Source organism: Lonchura striata, chromosome 4 (assembly GCF_046129695.1).
Source record: "Lonchura striata isolate bLonStr1 chromosome 4, bLonStr1.mat, whole genome shotgun sequence".
NCBI lineage: Eukaryota > Metazoa > Chordata > Aves > Passeriformes > Estrildidae > Lonchura > Lonchura striata.
Genome location: NC_134606.1, coordinates 57,979,181 through 58,001,104, shown reverse-complemented (window position 1 = coordinate 58,001,104; position 21,924 = coordinate 57,979,181).

The window sequence follows — 21,924 nt, the reverse complement described above, 5'->3', positions numbered from 1 at the left end:
GGCGCTTGGCTTCGTACAGCTCCGGAGAGCCGTAGTGTGCGTCTGCACTAGACTGCATGATAGCGAAAAGCTTTGGCAGTGTGTCTCGCAGGGAGAAAGCGTAGCAGCGCAGCGCACTTATGCCTCCCTTGTCCAGAAACACGGATTTGCTGCACACTCCAAGAACACTGCTCTTTCCAGGGTAATATGTAAGCTGCTGTCTGACGCCTGTTCTCTTCTGCCCACTCTTGCCCAGCTCGTTGTTGTAGCGTGCACATGCCGTCCTGGCATTCAGTGCACAGTGAAAGCAATCGCAAAAGTCCAGCAGCTGCTGACTCCCAAACACAAGGCGCTGGCTATGTTCTTGCTTCTCGACAACTCAACGCAGCCCTTCATTTCTGCAGTTGCCATCGAGGTCTCTGCATTTCGGAGCCTCAGAGGAGGAGCAGGAGTTTCCCAGGAGGGGCTGCATCAGGACGAATTCAAAACTCAGGAAAATTGTCCTGGAACACCTTCAATAAAGCATGTTAGAATGGAATTGAAGAGGCAGGCGTGCGGCCACCAAGGTCCACTAGAAGTCCTTAGGGTGCGCGCAGAAGCCCGGTGCTCTGCGGCTTCGTTCTTCTCCCTCGTACAAGCTACCGCTCTGTCCGGCTCCCGGAGCAGGTGAAGCGGCTGCTTCGCGCACACAACAGCGGAGCGGCAGCCGTACGCTCCGAAGCGCAGCTTCAGCCGGAAGACGCCGGCGACCGGCGCTTGGCTTCGGACAGCTCCGGAGAGCCGTAGTGTGCGTCTGCACTAGACTGCATGATAGCGAAAAGCTTTGGCAGTGTGTCTCGCAGGGAGATAGCTTAGGAGCGAAGCGCACTTATACCTCCCTTGTCCAGAAACACGGATTTGCTGCATACTCCAAAAACACTGCCCTTTCCAGGGCAAGATGCCAGATGCTCTCTGATGCCCGTGCTCCCTCCCTGCTCTTGCCCAGCTCGTTGTTTTAACGTGCACATGCCTTCCTAGCATTCAGTGCACAGTGAAAGCAATCGCAAAAGTCCAGCAGCTGCTGACTCCCAAACACAAGGCCCTGGCTATGATCTTGCTTCTCGATAACTCAACGCAGCCCTTCATTTCTGCAGTTGCCATCGAGATCTCTGCCTGTCGGAGCCTCAGAGGAGGAGCAGGAGTTTCCCAAGAGGGGCTGCATCAGGACGAAGTTAAAACTCAGGAAAGTTGTCTCGGAACACCTTCAATAAAGCATGTTAGAATGGAATTGAAGAGGCAGGCGAGCGGCCACCACGGTCCACTAGCAGTCCTTAGGGTGCGCGCAGAAGCCCGGTGCTCTGCGGCAACGTTCTTCGCCCTCGTACAAGCTACCGCTCTGTCCGGCTCACGGAGCAGGTGAAGCGGCTGCTTCGCGCACACAACAGCGGAGCGGCAGCCGTACGCTCCGAAGCGCAGCTTCAGCCGAAAGACGCCGGCGACCGGCGCTTGGCTTCGGACAGCTCCGGAGAGCCGTAGTGTGCGTCTGCACTAGACTGCATCATAGCGAAAAGCTTTGGCAGTGTGTCTCGCAGGGAGATAGCTTAGGAGCGCAGCGCACTTATGCCTCCCTTGCCCAGAAACACGGATTTGCTGCACACTCCAAAAACACTGCTCTTTCCATGGTACTATGTAAGCTGCTGTCTGACGCCCGTTCTCTCCTGAACCACTCCTGCCCAGCTCGCTGTTGTAGCGTGCACATGCCGTCCTGGCATTCAGTGCACAGTGAAAGCAATCGCAAAAGTCCAGCAGCTGCTGACTCCCAAACACAAGGCGCTGGCTATGTTCTTGCTTCTCGACAACTCAACGCAGCCCTTCATTTCTGCAGTTGCCATCGAGGTCTCTGCCTGTCGGAGCCTCAGAGGAGGAGCAGGAGTTTCCCAAGAGGGGCTGCATCAGGACGAAGTTAAAACTCAGGAAAGTTGTCTCGGAACACCTTCAATAAAGCATGTTAGAATGGAATTGAAGAGGCAGGCGAGCGGCCACCACGGTCCACTAGCAGTCCTTAGGGTGCGCGTAGAAGCCCGGTGCTCTGCGGCAACGTTCTTCGCTCTCGTACAAGCTACCGCTCTGTCCGGCTCCCGGAGCAGGAGAAGCGGCTGCTTCGCGCACACAACAGCCGTACGCTCCGAAGCGCAGCTTCAGCCGAAAGACGCCGGCGACCGGCGCTTGGCTTCGGACAGCCCCGGAGAGCCGTAGTGTGCGTCTGCACTAGACTGCATGATAGCGAAAAGCTTTGGCAGTGTGTCTCGCAGGGAGAAAGCGTAGCAGCGCAGCGCACTTATGCCTCCCTTGTCCAGAAACACGGATTTGCTGCACACTCCAAGAACACTGCTCTTTCCAGGGTAATATGTAAGCTGCTGTCTGACGCCCGTGCTCCCTCCCTGCTCTTGCCCAGCTCGTTGTTGCAGCGTGCACATGCTTTCCTAGTATTCAGTGCACAGTGAAAGCAATCGCAAAAGTCCAGCAGCGGCTGACTCCCAAACACAAGGCGCTTGTCTACGTTGTTGTTTCTAGACACTTCAACGGAGTCCTTCATTTCTGCAGCTGCCATCGAGTTCTCTGCATCTCGAGCCTTAGGGGATGAGCACAAATTTCCCAGGAGGGGCTTCATCAGGACGAAGTCAAAACCCAGAAAAGTTGTCTCGGAACACATTCAATAAAGCATGCCAGCAGTGCATTGAAGAGGCAGGGAGCTTTAGGCACCGTCCTCTAGCAGTGCCAAGGCTGTGCACACAATGTCGTCTCCCTGCGGCAACGTTCTTCACCCTCGTACAAGCTACCGCTCTGTCCGGCTCGCGGAGCAGGAGAAGCGGCTGCTTTGCGCACACAACAGCGGAGCGGCAGCCGTACGCTCCGAAGGGCAGCTTCAGCCGGAAGACGCCGGCGACCGGCGCTTGGCTTCGGACAGCTCCGGAGAGCCGTAGTGTGCGTCTGCACTAGACTGCATCATAGCGAAAAGCTTTGGCAGTGTGTCTCGCAGGGAGAAAGCGTAGCAGCGCAGCGCACTTATGCCTCCCTTGTCCAGAAACACGGATTTGCTGCACACTCCAAGAACACTGCTCTTTCCAGGGTAATATGTAAGCTGCTGTCTGACGCCTGTTCTCTTCTGCCCACTCCTGCCCAGCTCGTTGTTGTAGCGTGCACATGCCGTCCTGGCATTCAGTGCACAGTGAAAGCAATCGCAAAAGTCCAGCAGCTGCTGACTCCCAAACACAAGGCGCTGGCTATGTTCTTGCTTCTCGACAACTCAACGCAGCCCTTCATTTCTGCAGCTGCCATCGAGTTCTCTGCATCTCGAGCCTTAGGGGATGAGCACCAATTTCCCAGGAGGGGCTGCATCGGGACGAAGTCAAAACCCAGGAAAGTTGTCTCGGAACACCTTCAATAAAGCATGCCAGCAGTGCATTGAAGAGGCAGGGAGCTTTAGCCACCGTCCTCTAGCAGTGCCAAGGCTGTGCACACAATGTTGTCTCCCTGCGGCAACGTTCTTCGCCCTCGTACAAGCTACCGCTCTGTCCGGCTCGCGGAGCAGGAGAAGCGGCTGCTTCGCGCACACAACAGCGGAGCGGCAGCCGTACGCTCCGAAGGGCAGCTTCAGCCGAAAGACGCCGGCGACCGGCGCTTGGCTTCGGACAGCTCCGGAGAGCCGTAGTGTGCGTCTGCACTAGACTGCATGATAGCGAAAAGCTTTGGCAGTGTGTCTCGCAGGGAGAAAGCGTAGCAGCGCAGCGCACTTATGCCTCCCTTGTCCAGAAACACGGATTTGCTGCATACTCCAAAAACACTGCCCTTTCCAGGGCAAGATGCCAGATGCTCTCTGATGCCCGTGCTCCCTCCCTGCTCTTGCCCAGCTCGTTGTTTTAACGTGCACATGCCTTCCTAGCATTCAGTGCACAGTGAAAGCAATCGCAAAAGTCCTGCAGCTGCTGACTCCCAAACACAAGGCGCTGGCTATGTTCTTGCTTCTCGACAACTCAACGCAGCCCTTCATTTCTGCAGTTGCCATCGAGGTCTCTGCCTGTCGGAGCCTCAGAGGACGAGCACGAGTTTCCCAAGAGGGGCTGCATCAGGACGAAGTTAAAACTCAGGAAAGTTGTCTCGGAACACCTTCAATAAAGCATGTTAGAATGGAATTGAAGAGGCAGGCGAGCGGCCACCACGGTCCACTAGCAGTCCTTAGGGTGCGCGTAGAAGCCCGGTGCTCTGCGGCTTCGTTCTTCGCTCTCGTACAAGCTACCGCTCTGTCCGGCTCCCGGAGCAGGAGAAGCGGCTGCTTCGCGCACACAAGAGCGCAGCGGCAGCCGTACGCTCCGAAGCGCAGCTTCAGCCGGAAGACGCCGGCCACCGGCGCTTGGCTTCGGACAGCTCCGGAGAGCCGTAGTGTGCGTCTGCACAAGACTGCATCATAGCGAAAAGCTTTGGCAGTGTGTCTCGCAGGGAGATAGCTTAGGAGCGCAGCGCACTTATACCTCCCTTGTCCAGACACACGATTTTACTGCACACTCCAAAAACACTGCTCTTTCCATGGTACTATGTAGGCTGCTGTCTGATGCCCGTGCTCCCTCCCTGCTCTTGCCCAGCTCGTTGTTGCAGCGTGCACATGCTTTCCTAGTATTCAGTGCACAGTGAAAGCAATCGCAAAAGTCCAGCAGCGGCTGACTCCCAAACACAAGGCGCTTGTCTACGTTGTTGTTTCTAGACACTTCAACGGAGTCCTTCATTTCTGCAGCTGCCATCGAGTTCTCTGCATCTCGAGCCTTAGGGGATGAGCACAAATTTCCCAGGAGGGGCTTCATCAGGACGAAGTCAAAACCCAGGAAAGTTGTCTCGGAACACCTTCAATAAAGCATGCCAGCAGTGCATTGAAGAGGCAGGGAGCTTTAGCCACCGTCCTCTAGCAGTGCCAAGGCTGTGCACACAATGTTGTCTCCCTGCGGCAACGTTCTTCGCCCTCGTACAAGCTACCGCTCTGTCCGGCTCCCGGAGCAGGAGAAGCGGCTGCTTCGCGCACACAACAGCGGAGCGGCAGCCGTACGCTCCGAAGGGCAGCTTCAGCCGAAAGACGCCGGCCACCGGCGCTTGGCTTCGGACAGCTCCGGAGAGCCGTAGTGTGCGTCTGCACTAGACTGCATGATAGCGAAAAGCTTTGGCAGTGTGTCTCGCAGGGAGAAAGCGTAGCAGCGCAGCGCACTTATGCCTCCCTTGTCCAGAAACACGGATTTGCTGCACACTCCAAGAACACTGCTCTTTCCATGGTAATATGTAAGCTGCTGTCTGACGCCTGTTCTCTTCTGCCCACTCTTGCCCAGCTCGTTGTTTTAACGTGCACATGCCGTCCTGGCATTCAGTGCACAGTGAAAGCAATCGCAAAAGTCCAGCAGCTGCTGACTCCCAAACACAAGGCGCTGGCTATGTTCTTGCTTCTCGACAACTCAACGCAGCCCTTCATTTCTGCAGCTGCCATCGAGTTCTCTGCATCTCGAGCCTTCGGGGATGAGCACAAATTTCCCAAGAGGGGCTTCATCAGGACGAAGTCAAAACCCAGAAAAGTTGTCTCGGAACACCTTCAATAAAGCATGCCAGCAGTGCATTGAAAAGGCAGGGAGCTTTAGCCACCGTCCTCTAGCAGTCGTAAGGCTGTGCACACAAGGTCGTCTCCCTGCGGCAACGTTCTTTGCCCTCGTACAAGCTACCGCTCTGTCCGGCTCCCGGAGCAGGAGAAGCGGCTGCTTCGCGCACACAAGAGCGCAGCGGCAGCCGTACGCTCCGAAGCGCAGCTACAGCCGAAAGACGCCGGCGACCGGCACTGGGCTTCGGACAGCTCCGGAGAGCCGTAGTGTGCGTCTGCACTAGACTGCATCAGAGCGAAAAACTTCTCCATTGTGTCTCGCAGGGAGAAAGCTCAAACTTCTGCCGCCCAGCCAGTCTTATGGGAGCCCTTCAAATTGATATCAGGAACCTGGACTGGTGATTTTTCCTTCCCAGGGGAAATGGCCAAGTATTGGCCAAGAGGCCCCTGGCCCTGGGCAGGAACCTGACTGTAAAGAATCCCTATACGAAGGATGGATCGCAGACCCAAGATGTCCCCTCCGCAAATTTCTGCTTCCCAGATAGACCCAAGGGTCCCCTACAAACTGACATCAGCAACCTGGACTGGTGAGTTTTCTTTCCCAGGGAAAATGGCCAAAGGATGTTCCCAGGGGCCCCTGGCCCTGGGCTGGATCCTGACTGTAAAGAATCCCTATATCGAAGGATGGATCACAGACCAAAGTTGTCCCCAACTAAAACTTGTGCTGCCCTGATAGACCCAAGGGAGCCCTACAAACTGACATCAGCAACCTGGACTGGTGAGTTTTCTTTCCCAGGGAAAATGGCCAAAGGATGTGCCCAGGGGCCCCCGGCCCTGGGCTGGGGCCTGAATGCAAAAAATCCTCATATTGAAGGATGGACCCCAGAGCTAAGTTATCCCCAAATAAAATATGTGTTGCCCTGATAGACCCAAGGGAGCCCTACAAACGGACATCAGGCACCTCGACTGGTGAGTTTTCTTTCCCAGGGAAAATGGCCAAAGCATGTGCCCAGGGGCCCTTGGACCTGGGCTGGAACCTGACTGCAAAGAATCCCTATATCGAAGGATGGATCACAGACCAAAGTCGTCCCCTCCTCAAATTTCTGCTTCCTAGATAGACCCAAGAAATCCCTACAAACTGACATCAGCAACCAGGACTGGTGAGTTTTCTTTCCCAGGGAAAATTGCCAAAGGCTTTGCCCTGGGGCCCCTGGCACTGGGCTGGGGCTTGACTGCAAAGAATCCTTATATCAAAGTTTGGACCCCAAACAGAAGTTGTCCCCTCCTCAAATTTCTGCTGCCCTGATAGACCCAAGGGAGCCCTACAAACTGACATCAGGAACCTGGACTGGTGAGTTTTCTTTCCCAGGGAAAATGGCCAAAGGATGTGCCCAGGGGCTCCTGGCCCTGGGCTGGGCCCAGACTTCAAAGAATCCTTACATCGAAGGATGAATCGCAGACCAAAATTGTCCCCTCCTCAAACTTGTGCTGCCCTGATAGACCCAAGGGAGCCCTACAAACTGACATCAGGCACCTGGACTGGTGAGTTTTCTTTCCCAGGTATAATGGCCAAAGGATGTGCCCAGGGGCCCCTGGCCCTGGGCTGGCCCCTGAGTTCCAAAAATCCTTCTATCGAAGGATGGACCCCAGACTGAAGTTGTCCCCATCTCATACTTGTGCTGCCCTGATAGACCCAAGGGAGCCCTACAAACTGACATCAGCAACCTGGACTGGTGAGTTTTCATTTCCAGGGAAAATGGCCAAAGGATATGCCCAGGGGCCCCTGGCACTGGGCTGACCAGACTGCAAAGAATCCCTATATCGAAGGATGGACCCCAGACCGAAGTTGTCCCCTCCTCAAATATGTGCTGCCCTGATAGACCCAAGGGAGCCCTAAAAATTGACATCAGCAACCTGGATTGGTGAGTTTTCTTTCCCAGGGAAAATTGACAAAGGATGTGCCCTGGGACTGCAAGCACAGTGCTGGGACCTGACTGCAAAGAATCCCTATATTGAAGGATGGATCGCAGACCAAACTTTTCCGCTCCCCAAATTTCTGCTGCCCAGATAGACCCAAGGGAGACCTACAAACTGACATCAGCAACCTGGACTGGTGAGTTTTCTCTCCCAGGGAAAATGGCCAAAGGATGTGCCCAGGGGCCGCAAGCAAAGGGCTGGGCCCTGACTACAAAAAATCCTTATAACGAAGGAGGGAACCCAGACTGAAGTTGTCCCCATCTCATACTTGTGCTGCCCAGATAGACCCTAGGGAGCCCTATAAACTGACATCAGGAACCTGGACTGGTGAGTTTTCTTTCCCTGGGAAAATGGCCAAAGGGTGTTCCCAGGGGCCCCTGGCACTGGGCTAGGGCCTGGCTGCAAATAATACCTATATCGAAGGATGCACCCCAGACCATAGTTTTCCCCACCTCAAATTTCTGCTGCCCAGATAGACCCAAGGGAGCCCTACAAACTGACATCAGGAACCTGGACTGGTGAGTTTACTTTCCTAGGAAAAATGGCCAAAGGGTGTGCCCAGGAACCCCTGGGCCCTGGGTGGGACCTGAATGCAAAAAATCCTTATATCGAAGGATGGATCGCAGACCGAAGTTGTCCCTTCCTCAAACTTGTGCATCCCTGATGGAGCCAAGGGAGCCCTACAAACTGACATCAGCAACCTGGACTGGTGAGTTTTCTTTCCCAGGGAAAATGGCCAAAGGATGTGCCCAGGGGCCCCTGGCACAGGGCTGCGGCCTGACTGCAAATAATCTCTATATTGAAGGATGGATCACAGACCGAAGTTGTCCCCTCCTCAAATTTCTGCCGCCAACTTAGACCCAAGGGTGCCCTACAAGCTGACATGAGCAACCTGGAGTAGTGAGTTTTCTTTCCCAGGGAAAATGGCCAAAGGATGTTCCCAGGGGCACCTGGCCCTGGGGTAGGGCCTGACTGCAAATAATCCCTATATTGAGGGATGGATCGCAGACCAAAGTTGGCCCCTCCTCAAATTTCTGCTGCTAACTTAGACCCAAGTGAGCCCTACAAACTGACATCAGCAACCTGGACTGGTGAGTTTTCTTTCCCAGGGAAAATGGCCAAAGGATGTGCCCAGGGGCCCCTGGCCCTGGGGTGGGTCCTGACTGTAAAGAATCCATATATCGAAAGATGGACCGCAGACCAAAATTGTCCCCATCTGATACTTGTGCTGCCCTGATAGACCCAAGAGAGCCCTACAAACTGACATCAGCAACCTGGACTGGTGAGCTTTCATTCCCAGGGAAAATGGCCAAAGGATGTGCCCAGGGGCCCCAAGCATAGGGGTGGGACCTGATTGCTAATAATCCTTGTATTGAAGGATGGACCCCAGACTGAAGTTGTCCCCTCCTCAAACTTGTGCTCCCCAGATAGGCTCAAGGGAGCCCTACAAACTGACATCAGCAACCTGGACTGGTGAGTTTTCTTTCCCAGGTAAAATGACCAAAGGATGTGCCCAGGGGCCCCTGGCCCTGGGCTGAGACCTGACTGCAAAAAATCCTTATATCGAAGGATGGACCCCAGACCGAAGTTCTCCCCATCTCATACTTGTGCTGCCCTGATAGACCCAAGGGAGCCCTACAAACTGACATCAGCAACCTGGACTGGTGATCTTTCATTTCCAAGGAAAATTGCCAAAGGATGTGCCCAGGGGCCCCTGGCACTTGGCTGGGACCTGACTGCAAAGAATCCCTATATTGAAAGATGGATCGCAGACCAAACTTTTCCGCTCCCCAAATTTCTGCTGCCCAGATAGACCCAAGGGAGACCTACAAACTGACATCAGCAACCTGGACTGGTGAGTTTTCTCTCCCAGGGAAAATGGCCAAAGGATGTGCCCAGGGGCCCCTGGCCCTGGGCTGGGGCTTGACTGCAAAGAATCCTTATATTGAAGGACGCACCCCAGACCGAAGCTGTCCCCACCTCAAACTTGTGCTGCCCTGATAGACCCAAGGGAGCCCTACAAACTGACATCAGGAACCTGGACTGGTGAGTTTTCTTTCCCAGGGAAAATGGCCAAAGGATGTGCCCAGGGGCCCCTGGCGCTCGGCTGGGGCTTGACTGCAAAGAATCCTTATATCGAAGTATGGACCCCAGACTGAAGTTGTCCCCATCTCATGCTTGTGCTGCCCAGATAGACCCAAGGGAGCCCTACAAACTGACATCAGGAACCTGGACTGGTGAGTTTTCTTTCCCAGTGAAAATGGCCAAAGGTTTTTCCCTGGGGCGCCTGGCACTCGGCTGGGACCTGACTGCAAAGGATCCCAATATCGAAGGATGGATCGCAGACAAAACTTGTGCGCTCCTCAAATTTCTGCTGCCCAGATAGACCCAAGGGAGCCCTACAAACTGACATCAGCAACCTGGACTGGTGAATTTTCTTTCCCAGGGAAAATGGCCAAAGGATGTTCCCTGGGGCCCCTGGCACTCGGCTGGGACCTGACTGCAAAGAATCCTTATATTGAAGGACGCACCCCAGACCGAAGTTGTCCCCACCTCAAACTTGTGCTGCCCTGATAGACACAAGGGAGCCCTACAAACTGACATCAGGAACCTGGACTGGTGAGTTTTCTTTCCCAGGGAAAATGGCCAAAGGATGTGCCCAGGGGCCCCTGGCCCTGGGCTGGGCCCTGACTGTAAAGAATCCCTATATCGAAGGATGGACCCAGACCGAAGTTGTACCCTCCTAAAACTTGTGCTGCCCTTTTAGACCCAAGGGAGCCCTACAAACTGACATCAGGAACCTGGACTGTTGAATTTTCTTTCCCACGGAAAATGGCGAAAGGATGTGCCCTGGGGCCCCTGGCATAGGGCTGTGACCTGACTGCAAAGAATCCTTATATCGAAGGATGAACCGCAGACCGAAGTTGTCCCCATCTCAAAGATGTGCTGCCCTGATAGAACCAAGGGAGCCCTACAAACTGACATCAGGAACCTGGACTGGTGAATTTTCGTTCCCAGGGAAAATGGCCAAAGGATGTGCCCAGGGGCCCGTGGCACTGGGCTCGGACCTGCCTGCAAAAAATCTGTATATTCAAGAATGGATCGCAGACAAATGTTGTCCCCTACTCAAATTTCTGCTGCCCATATAGACCCAAGGGAGCCCTACAAACTGACATCCAGAACCTGGAGTGGTGAGTTTTCTTTCCCAGGGAAAATGGCCAAAGGATGTGCCCAGGGGCCCCTTGCCCCTGGCCGGGACCTGACTGTAAATAATCCCTATATCGAAGGATGGATTACAGACCAAAATTATCCCCTCCTCAAAGTTGTGCTGCCCAGATAGACCCAAGGGAGCCCTACAAACTGACATCAGCAACCTGGACTGGTGAGTTTTCTTTCCCAGGGAAAATGGCCAAAGGGTGTGCCCAGGGGCCCCTGGCACTGGGCTGGGGCGTGACTGCAAAAAATCCATATATTGAAGGATGGATCGCAGACAAAATTTGTCCCCTCCTCAAATTTCTACTGCCCTGATAGACCCAAGGGAGCCCTACAAACTGACATCAGCAACCTGGACTGGTGAGTTTTCTTTCCCAGGGAAAATGGCCAAAGGATGTGCCCAGGGGCCCCTGGCGCTCGGCTGGGGCTTGACTGCAAAGAATCCTTATATCGAAGTATGGACCCCAGACTGAAGTTGTCCCCATCTCATACTTGTGCTGCCCAGATAGACCCAAGGGAGCCCTACAAACTGACATCAGCAACCTGGACTGGTGAATTTTCTTTCCCAGGGAAAATGGCCAAAGGATGTTCCCTGGGGCCCCTGGCACTCGGCTGGGACCTGACTGCAAAGAATCCCTATATCGAAGGATGGATCGCAGACCAAATTTTTCCGCTCCCCAAATTTCTGCTGCCCAGATAGACCCAAGGGAGCCCTACAAACTGACATCAGCAACCTGGACTGGTGAGTTTTCCTTCCCAGGGAAAATGGCCAAATGGTGTGCCCAGGGGCCCCTGGCCCTGGGCAGGGTCCTCACTGCAAAGAATCCTTATATTGAAGGACGCACCCCAGACCGAAGTTGTCCCCACCTCAAACTTGTGCTGCCCTGATAGACACAAGGGAGCCCTACAAACTGACATCAGGAACCAGGACTGGTGAATTTTCTTTCCCAGGGAAAATGGCCAAAGGATGCGCTCAGGGGCCCCTGGCTCTGGGCTAGGTCCTGACTGTAAAGAATCCCTATATCGAAGGATGGACCCCAGACCGAAGTTGTCCCCTCCTAAAACTTGTGCTGCCCTGTTAGACCCAAGGGAGCCCTACAAACTGACATCAGGAACCTGGACTGGTGAGTTTTCTTTCCCAGGGAAAATGGCCAAAGGATGTGCCCAGGGGCCCCTGGCCCTCGGCTGGGGCTTGACTGCAAAGAATCCTTATATCCAAGGACGCACCCCAGACCGAACTTGTCCCCATCTCATAATTGGGCTGCCCTGATAGACCCAAGTGAGCCCTACAAACTGACATCAGGAACCTGGACTGTTGAATTTTCTTTCCCACGGAAAATGGCGAAAGGATGTGCCCTGGGGCCCCTGGCACTGGGCTCGGATCTGCCTGCAAAAATCTGTATATTCAAGAATGGATCGCAGACAAAAGTAGTCCCCTACTCAAATTTCTGCTGCCCATATAGACCCAAGGGAGCCCTACAAACTGACATCAGGAACCTGGACTAGTGAGTTTTCTTTCCCAGGGTAAATGGCCAAAGGATGTGCCCAGGGGCCCCTGGCACTCGGCTGGGACCTGACTGCAAAGAATCCGTATATTGAAGGATGGATCACAGACAAAAGTTGTCCCCTCCTCAAATTTCTGCTGCCCAGATAGACCCAAGGGAGCCCTACAAACTGACATCAGCAACCTGGACTGGTGAGTTTTCTCTCCCAGGGAAAATGGCCAAAGGATGTGCCCAGGGGCCCCTGGCCCTGGGCTGGGTCTTGACTGCAAAGAATCCTTATATTGAAGGACGCACCCCAGACCGAAGTTGTCCCCACCTCAAACTTGTGCTGCCCTGATAGACACAAGGGAGCCCTACAAACTGACATCAGGAACCTGGACTGGTGAGTTTTCTTTCCCAGGGAAAATGGCCAAAGGTTGTGCCCAGGGGCCGCTGGCCCTGGGCTGGATCCTGACTGTAAAGAATCCCTATATCGAAGGATGGATCACAGACCAAAATTGTCCCCTCCTAAAACTTGTGCTGCCCTGTTAGACCCAAGGGAGCCCTACAAACTGACATCAGGAACCTGGACTGGTGAGTTTTCTTTCCCAGGGAAAATGGCCAAAGGATGTGCCCAGGGGCCCCTGGCGCTCGGCTGGGGCTTGACTGCAAAGAATCCTTATATCGAAGTATGGACCCCAGACTGAAGTTGTCCCCATCTCATACTTGTGCTGCCCTGTTAGACCCAAGGGAGCCCTACAAACTGACATCAGGAACCTGGACTGGTGAGTTTTCTTTCCCAGGGAAAATGGCCAAAGGATGTGCCCAGGGGCCCCTGGCACTCGGCTGGGACCTGACTGCAAAGAATCCCTATATCGAAGGATGGATCGCAGACCAAACTTTTCCGCTCCCCAAATTTCTGCTGCCCAGATAGACCCAAGGGAGACCTACAAACTGACATCAGCAACCTGGACTGGTGAGTTTTCTCTCCCAGGGAAAATGGCCAAAGGATGTGCCCAGGGGCCCCTGGCCCTGGGCTGGGGCTTGACTGCAAAGAATCCTTATATTGAAGGACGCACCCCAGACCGAAGTTGTCCCCACCTCAAACTTGTGCTGCCCTGATAGACCCAAGGGAGCCCTACAAACTGACATCAGGAACCTGGACTGGTGAGTTTTCTTTCCCAGGGAAAATGGCCAAAGGATGTGCCCAGGGGCCCCTGGCGCTCGGCTGGGGCTTGACTGCAAAGAATCCTTATATCGAAGTATGGACCCCAGACTGAAGTTGTCCCCATCTCATGCTTGTGCTGCCCAGATAGACCCAAGGGAGCCCTACAAACTGACATCAGGAACCTGGACTGGTGAGTTTTCTTTCCCAGGGAAAATGGCCAAAGGTTTTTCCCTGGGGCGCCTGGCACTCGGCTGGGACCTGACTGCAAAGGATCCCAATATCGAAGGATGGATCGCAGACAAAACTTGTGCGCTCCTCAAATTTCTGCTTCCCAGATAGACCCAAGGGAGCCCTACAAACTGACATCAGCAACCTGGACTGGTGAATTTTCTTTCCCAGGGAAAATGGCCAAAGGATGTTCCCTGGGGCCCCTGGCACTCGGCTGGGACCTGACTGCAAAGAATCCCTATATCGAAGGATGGATCGCAGACCAAAATTTTCCGCTCCCCAAATTTCTGCTGCCCAGATAGACCCAAGGGAGACCTACAAACTGACATCAGCAACCTGGACTGGTGAGTTTTCTCTCCCAGGGAAAATGGCCAAAGGATGTGCCCAGGGGCCCCTGGCGCTCGGCTGGGGCTTGACTGCAAAGAATCCTTATATTGAAGGACGCACCCCAGACCGAAGTTGTCCCCACCTCAAACTTGTGCTGCCCTGATAGACCCAAGGGAGCCCTACAAACTGACATCAGCAACCTGGACTGGTGAGTTTTCTTTCCCAGGGAAAATGGCCAAAGGATGTGCCCAGGGGCCCCTGGCCCTGGGCTGGGCCCTGACTGTAAAGAATCCCTATATCGAAGGATGGACCCCAGACCGAAGTTGTCCCCTCCTAAAACTTGTGCTGCCCTGTTAGACCCAAGGGAGCCCTACAAACTGACATCAGGAACCTGGACTGGTGAGTTTTCTTTCCCAGGGAAAATGGCCAAAGGATGTGCCCAGGGGCCCCTGGCCCTCGGCTGGGGCTTGACTGCAAAGAATCCTTATATCCAAGGACGCACCCCAGACCGAACTTGTCCCCATCTCATAATTGGGCTGCCCTGATAGACCCAAGGGAGCCCTACAAACTGACATCAGGAACCTGGACTGTTGAATTTTCTTTCCCACGGAAAATGGCGAAAGGATGTGCCCTGGGGCCCCTGGCACTGGGCTCGGACCTGCCTGCAAAAATCTGTATATTCAAGAATGGATCGCAGACAAAAGTAGTCCCCTACTCAAATTTCTGCTGCCCATATAGACCCAAGGGAGCCCTACAAACTGACATCAGCAACCTGGAGTGGTGAGTTTTCTTTCCCAGGGTAAATGGCCAAAGGATGTGCCCAGGGGCCCCTGGCACTCGGCTGGGACCTGACTGCAAAGAATCCGTATATTGAAGGATGGATCACAGACAAAAGTTGTCCCCACCTCAAATTTCTGCTGCCCAGATAAACCCAAGGGAGCCCTACAAACTGACATCAGCAACCTGGACTGGTGAGTTTTCTTTCCCAGGGAAAATGGCCAAAGGATGTGCCCAGGGGCCCCTGGCCCTGGGCTGGGTCTTGACTGCAAAGAATCCTTATATTGAAGGACGCACCCCAGACCGAAGTTGTCCCCACCTCAAACTTGTGCTGCCCTGATAGACACAAGGGAGCCCTACAAACTGACATCAGGAACCTGGACTGGTGAGTTTTCTTTCCCAGGGAAAATGGCCAAAGGTTGTGCCCAGGGGCCGCTGGCCCTGGGCTGGATCCTGACTGTAAAGAATCCCTATATCGAAGGATGGATCACAGACCAAAATTGTCCCCTCCTAAAACTTGTGCTGCCCTGTTAGACCCAAGGGAGCCCTACAAACTGACATCAGGAACCTGGACTGGTGAGTTTTCTTTCCCAGGGAAAATGGCCAAAGGATGTGCCCAGGGGCCCCTGGCGCTCGGCTGGGGCTTGACTGCAAAGAATCCTTATATCGAAGTATGGACCCCAGACTGAAGTTGTCCCCATCTCATACTTGTGCTGCCCTGTTAGACCCAAGGGAGCCCTACAAACTGACATCAGGAACCTGGACTGGTGAGTTTTCTTTCCCAGGGAAAATGGCCAAAGGATGTGCCCAGGGGCCCCTGGCACTCGGCTGGGACCTGACTGCAAAGAATCCCTATATCGAAGGATGGATCGCAGACCAAACTTTTCCGCTCCCCAAATTTCTGCTGCCCAGATAGACCCAAGGGAGACCTACAAACTGACATCAGCAACCTGGACTGGTGAGTTTTCTCTCCCAGGGAAAATGGCCAAAGGATGTGCCCAGGGGCCCCTGGCCCTGGGCTGGGGCTTGACTGCAAAGAATCCTTATATTGAAGGACGCACCCCAGACCGAAGTTGTCCCCACCTCAAACTTGTGCTGCCCTGATAGACCCAAGGGAGCCCTACAAACTGACATCAGGAACCTGGACTGGTGAGTTTTCTTTCCCAGGGAAAATGGCCAAAGGATGTGCCCAGGGGCCCCTGGCGCTCGGCTGGGGCTTGACTGCAAAGAATCCTTATATCGAAGTATGGACCCCAGACTGAAGTTGTCCCCATCTCATGCTTGTGCTGCCCAGATAGACCCAAGGGAGCCCTACAAACTGACATCAGGAACCTGGACTGGTGAGTTTTCTTTCCCAGTGAAAATGGCCAAAGGTTTTTCCCTGGGGCGCCTGGCACTCGGCTGGGACCTGACTGCAAAGGATCCCAATATCAAAGGATGGATCGCAGACAAAACTTGTGCGCTCCTCAAATTTCTGCTGCCCAGATAGACCCAAGGGAGCCCTACAAACTGACATCAGCAACCTGGACTGGTGAATTTTCTTTCCCAGGGAAAATGGCCAAAGGATGTTCCCTGGGGCCCCTGGCACTCGGCTGGGACCTGACTGCAAAGAATCCCTATATCGAAGGATGGATCGCAGACCAAAATTTTCCGCTCCCCAAATTTCTGCTGCCCAGATAGACCCAAGGGAGACCTACAAACTGACATCAGCAACCTGGACTGGTGAGTTTTCTCTCCCAGGGAAAATGGCCAAAGGATGTGCCCAGGGGCCCCTGGCCCTGGGCTGGGGCTTGACTGCAAAGAATCCTTATATTGAAGGACGCACCCCAGACCGAAGTTGTCCCCACCTCAAACTTGTGCTGCCCTGATAGACCCAAGGGAGCCCTACAAACTGACATCAGCAACCTGGACTGGTGAGTTTTCTTTCCCAGGGAAAATGGCCAAAGGATGTGCCCAGGGGCCCCTGGCCCTGGGCTGGGCCCTGACTGTAAAGAATCCCTATATCGAAGGATGGACCCAGACCAAAGTTGTACCCTCCTAAAACTTGTGCTGCCCTTTTAGACCCAAGGGAGCCCTACAAACTGACATCAGGAACCTGGACTGTTGAATTTTCTTTCCCACGGAAAATGGCGAAAGGATGTGCCCTGGGGCCCCTGGCATAGGGCTGTGACCTGACTGCAAAGAATCCTTATATCGAAGGATGAACCGCAGACCGAAGTTGTCCCCATCTCAAAGATGTGCTGCCCTGATAGAACCAAGGGAGCCCTACAAACTGACATCAGGAACCTGGACTGGTGAATTTTCGTTCCCAGGGAAAATGGCCAAAGGATGTGCCCAGGGGCCCGTGGCACTGGGCTCGGACCTGCCTGCAAAAAATCTGTATATTCAAGAATGGATCGCAGACAAATGTTGTCCCCTACTCAAATTTCTGCTGCCCATATAGACCCAAGGGAGCCCTACAAACTGACATCCAGAACCTGGAGTGGTGAGTTTTCTTTCCCAGGGAAAATGGCCAAAGGATGTGCCCAGGGTCCCCTTGCCCCTGGCCGGGACCTGACAGTAAATAATCCCTATATCGAAGGATGGATTACAGACCAAAATTATCCCCTCCTCAAAGTTGTGCTGCCCAGATAGACCCAAGGGAGCCCTACAAACTGACATCAGCAACCTGGACTGGTGAGTTTTCTTTCCCAGGGAAAATGGCCAAAGGGTGTGCCCAGGGGCCCCTGGCACTGGGCTGGGGCGTGACTGCAAAAAATCCATATATTGAAGGATGGATCGCAGACAAAATTTGTCCCCTCCTCAAATTTCTACTGCCCTGATAGACCCAAGGGAGCCCTACAAACTGACATCAGCAACCTGGACTGGTGAGTTTTCTTTCCCAGGGAAAATGGCCAAAGGATGTGCCCAGGGGCCCCTGGCGCTCGGCTGGGGCTTGACTGCAAAGAATCCTTATATCGAAGTATGGACCCCAGACTGAAGTTGTCCCCATCTCATACTTGTGCTGCCCAGATAGACCCAAGGGAGCCCTACAAACTGACATCAGCAACCTGGACTGGTGAATTTTCTTTCCCAGGGAAAATGGCCAAAGGATGTGCCCTGGGGCCCCTGGCACTCGGCTGGGACCTGACTGCAAAGAATCCCTATATCGAAGGATGGATCGCAGACCAAATTTTTCCGCTCCCCAAATTTCTGCTGCCCAGATAGACCCAAGGGAGCCCTACAAACTGACATCAGCAACCTGGACTGGTGAGTTTTCCTTCCCAGGGAAAATGGCCAAAAGATGTGCCCAGGGGCCCCTGGCCCTGGGCAGGGTCCTCACTGCAAAGAATCCTTATATTGAAGGACGCACCCCAGACCGAAGTTGTCCCCACCTCAAACTTGTGCTGCCCTGATAGACACAAGGGAGCCCTACAAACTGACATCAGGAACCAGGACTGGTGAATTTTCTTTCCCAGGGAAAATGGCCAAAGGATGCGCTCAGGGGCCCCTGGCTCTGGGCTAGGTCCTGACTGTAAAGAATCCCTATATCGAAGGATGGACCCCAGACCGAAGTTGTCCCCTCCTAAAACTTGTGCTGCCCTGTTAGACCCAAGGGAGCCCTACAAACTGACATCAGGAACCTGGACTGGTGAGTTTTCTTTCCCAGGGAAAATGGCCAAAGGATGTGCCCAGGGGCCCCTGGCCCTCGGCTGGGGCTTGACTGCAAAGAATCCTTATATCCAAGGACGCACCCCAGACCGAACTTGTCCCCATCTCATAATTGGGCTGCCCTGATAGACCCAAGGGAGCCCTACAAACTGACATCAGGAACCTGGACTGTTGAATTTTCTTTCCCACGGAAAATGGCGAAAGGATGTGCCCTGGGGCCCCTGGCACTGGGCTCGGACCTGCCTGCAAAAATCTGTATATTCAAGAATGGATCGCAGACAAAAGTAGTCCCCTACTCAAATTTCTGCTGCCCATATAGACCCAAGGGAGCCCTACAAACTGACATCAGCAACCTGGAGTGGTGAGTTTTCTCTCCCAGGGTAAATGGCCAAAGGATGTGCCCAGGGGCCCCTGGCACTCGGCTGGGACCTGACTGCAAAGAATCCTTATATCAAAAGATGGATCGCAGACCAAACTTGTCCGCTCCTCAAATTTCTGCTGCCCAGATAGACCCAAGAGAGCCCTACAAACTGACATCAGGAACCTGGACTGGTGAGTTTTCTTTCACAGGAAAAATGGCCAAAGGATATGCCCTGGAGCCCCAAACACAGGGCTGGGACCTGACTGCAAAGAATCCTTATATCGAAGTATGGACCCCAGACTGAAGTTGTCCCCATCTCATACTTGTGCTGCCCAGATAGATCCAAGGGAGCCCTACAAACTGACATCAGGAACCTGGACTGGTGAGTTTTCTTTCCCAGGGAAAATAGCAAAAGGATGTGCCCTGGGGCCCCTTGCCCTGGGCTGGGTCACTGACTGTAAAACATCGTTATATCGAAGGATGGACCCCCGACTGAAGTTGTCGCCATCTCATACATGTGCTACCGTGATAGACCCAAGGGAGCCCTACAAACTGACATCAGGAACCTGGACTGGTGAGTTTTCTTTCCCAGGGAAAATGGCCTAAGGATGTGCCCAGGGGCCCGTGGCACTGCGCTTGGACCTGACTTCAAAAAATCCCTATATTGAAGGATGGATCGCAGACAAAAGTTGTCCCCTCCTCAAATTTCTGCTGCCCAGATAGACCCAAGGGAGCCCTACAAACTGACATCAGCAACCTGGACTGGTGAGTTTTCTCTCCCAGGGAAAATGGCCAAAGGATGTGCCCAGGGGCCCCTGGCCCTGGGCTGGGCCCTGAATGCAAAAAATCCTTATATTGAAGGACGCACCCCAGACCGAAGTTGTCCCCACCTCAAACTTGTGCTGCCCTGATAGACACAAGGGAGCCCTACAAATTGACATCAGGAACCTGCACTGCTGAGTTTTCTTTTCCAGGGGAAATGGCCAAAGGTTGTGCCCAGGGGCCGCTGGCCCTGGGCTGGATCCTGACTGTAAAGAATCCCTATATCGAAGGATGGATCACAGACCAAAATTGTCCCCTCCTAAAACTTGTGCTGCCCTGTTAGACCCAAGGGAGCCCTACAAACTGACATCAGGAACCTGGACTGGTGAGTTTTCTTTCCCAGGGAAAATGGCCAAAGGATGTTCCCAGGGGCCCCTGGCGCTCGGCTGGGGCTTGACTGCAAAGAATCCTTATATTGAAGGATGGACCCCAGACTGAAGTTGTCCCCTCCTCATACTTGTGCTGCCCAGACAGACCCAAGGGAGCCCTACAAACTGACATCAGGAACCTGGACTGGTGAGTTTTCTTTCCCAGGGAAAATGGCCAAAGGATTTTCCCTGGGGCGCCTGGCACTCGGCTGGGACCTGACTGCAAAGGATCCCAATATCGAAGGATGGATCGCAGACAAAACTTGTGCGCTCCTCAAATTTCTGCTGCCCAGATAGACCCAAGGGAGCCCTACAAACTGACATCAGCAACCTGGACTGGTGAATTTTCTTTCCCAGGGAAAATGGCCAAAGGATGTTCCCTGGGGCCCCTGGCACTCGGCTGGGACCTGACTGCAAAGAATCCCTATATCGAAGGATGGATCGCAGACCAAAATTTTCCGCTCCCCAAATTTCTGCTGCCCAGATAGACCCAAGGGAGACCTACAAACTGACATCAGCAACCTGGACTGGTGAGTTTTCTCTCCCAGGGAAAATGGCCAAAGGATGTGCCCAGGGGCCCCTGGCCCTGGGCTGGGGCTTGACTGCAAAGAATCCTTATATTGAAGGACGCACCCCAGACCGAAGTTGTCCCCACCTCAAACTTGTGCTGCCCTGATAGACACAAGGGAGCCCTACAAACTCACATCAAGAACCTGGACTGGTGAATTTTCTTTCCCAGGGAAAATGGCCAAAGGATGCGCTCAGGGGCCCCTGGCTCTGGGCTGGGTCCTGACTGTAAAGAATCCCTATATCGAAGGATGGACCCCAGACCGAAGTTGTCCCCTCCTAAAACTTGTGCTGCCCTGTTAGACCCAAGGGAGCCCTACAAACTGACATCAGGAACCTGGACTGGTGAGTTTTCTTTCCCAGGGAAAATGGCCAAAGGATGTGCCCAGGGGCCCTGGCCCTCCGCTGGGGCTTGACTGCAAAGAATCCTTATATCCAAGGACGCACCCCAGACCGAACTTGTCCCCATCTCATAATTGTGCTGCCCTGATAGACCCAAGGGAGCCCTACAAACTGACATCAGGAACCTGGACTGTTGAATTTTCTTTCCCAGGGAAAATGGCCAAAGGATGTGCCCAGGGGCCCCTGGCCCTGGGCAGGGCCATGACTGTAAAGAATCCCTATATCGAAGGATGGACCCCAAACCAAATTTGTCCCCTCCTAAAACTTGTGCTGCCCTGTTAGACCCAAGGGAGCCCTACAAACTGACATCAGCAACCTGGACTGGTGAGTTTTCTTTCCCAGGGAAAATGGCCAAAGGATGTTCCCTGGGGCCCCTGGCACTCGGCTGGGACCTGACTGCAAAGAATCCTTATACCGAAGGATGGACCCCAGACTGAAGTTGTCCCCATCTCATACTTGTGCTGCCCTGATAGACCCAAGGGAGCCCTACAAACTGACATCAGCAACCTGGACTGGTGAGTTTTCTTTCCCAGGGAAAATGGCCAAAGGTTGTGCCCAGGGGCCACTGGCCCTGGGCTGGATCCTGACTGTAAAGAATCCCTATATCGAAGGATGGATCACAGACCAAAATTGTCCCCTCCTAAAACTTGTGCTGCCCTGATAGACCCAAGGGAGCCCTACAAACTGACATCAGAAACCTGGGCTGGTGAGTTTTCTTTCCCAGGGAAAATGGCCAAAGGATGTGCCCTGGGGCCCCTAGCCCTCGGCTGGGTCTTGACTGCAAAGAATCCTTATATCGAAGGATGGGCCCCAGACCAAAGTTGTCCCCATCTCATACATGTGCTGCCCAGATAGACCCAAGGGAGCCCTACAAACTGACATCAGCAACCTGGACTGGTGAGTTTTCTTTCCCAGGGAAAATGGCCAAAGTGTGTGCCCAGGGGCCCCTGGCACTGGGCTGGGTCCTGACTGTAAAGAATCACTATATCGAA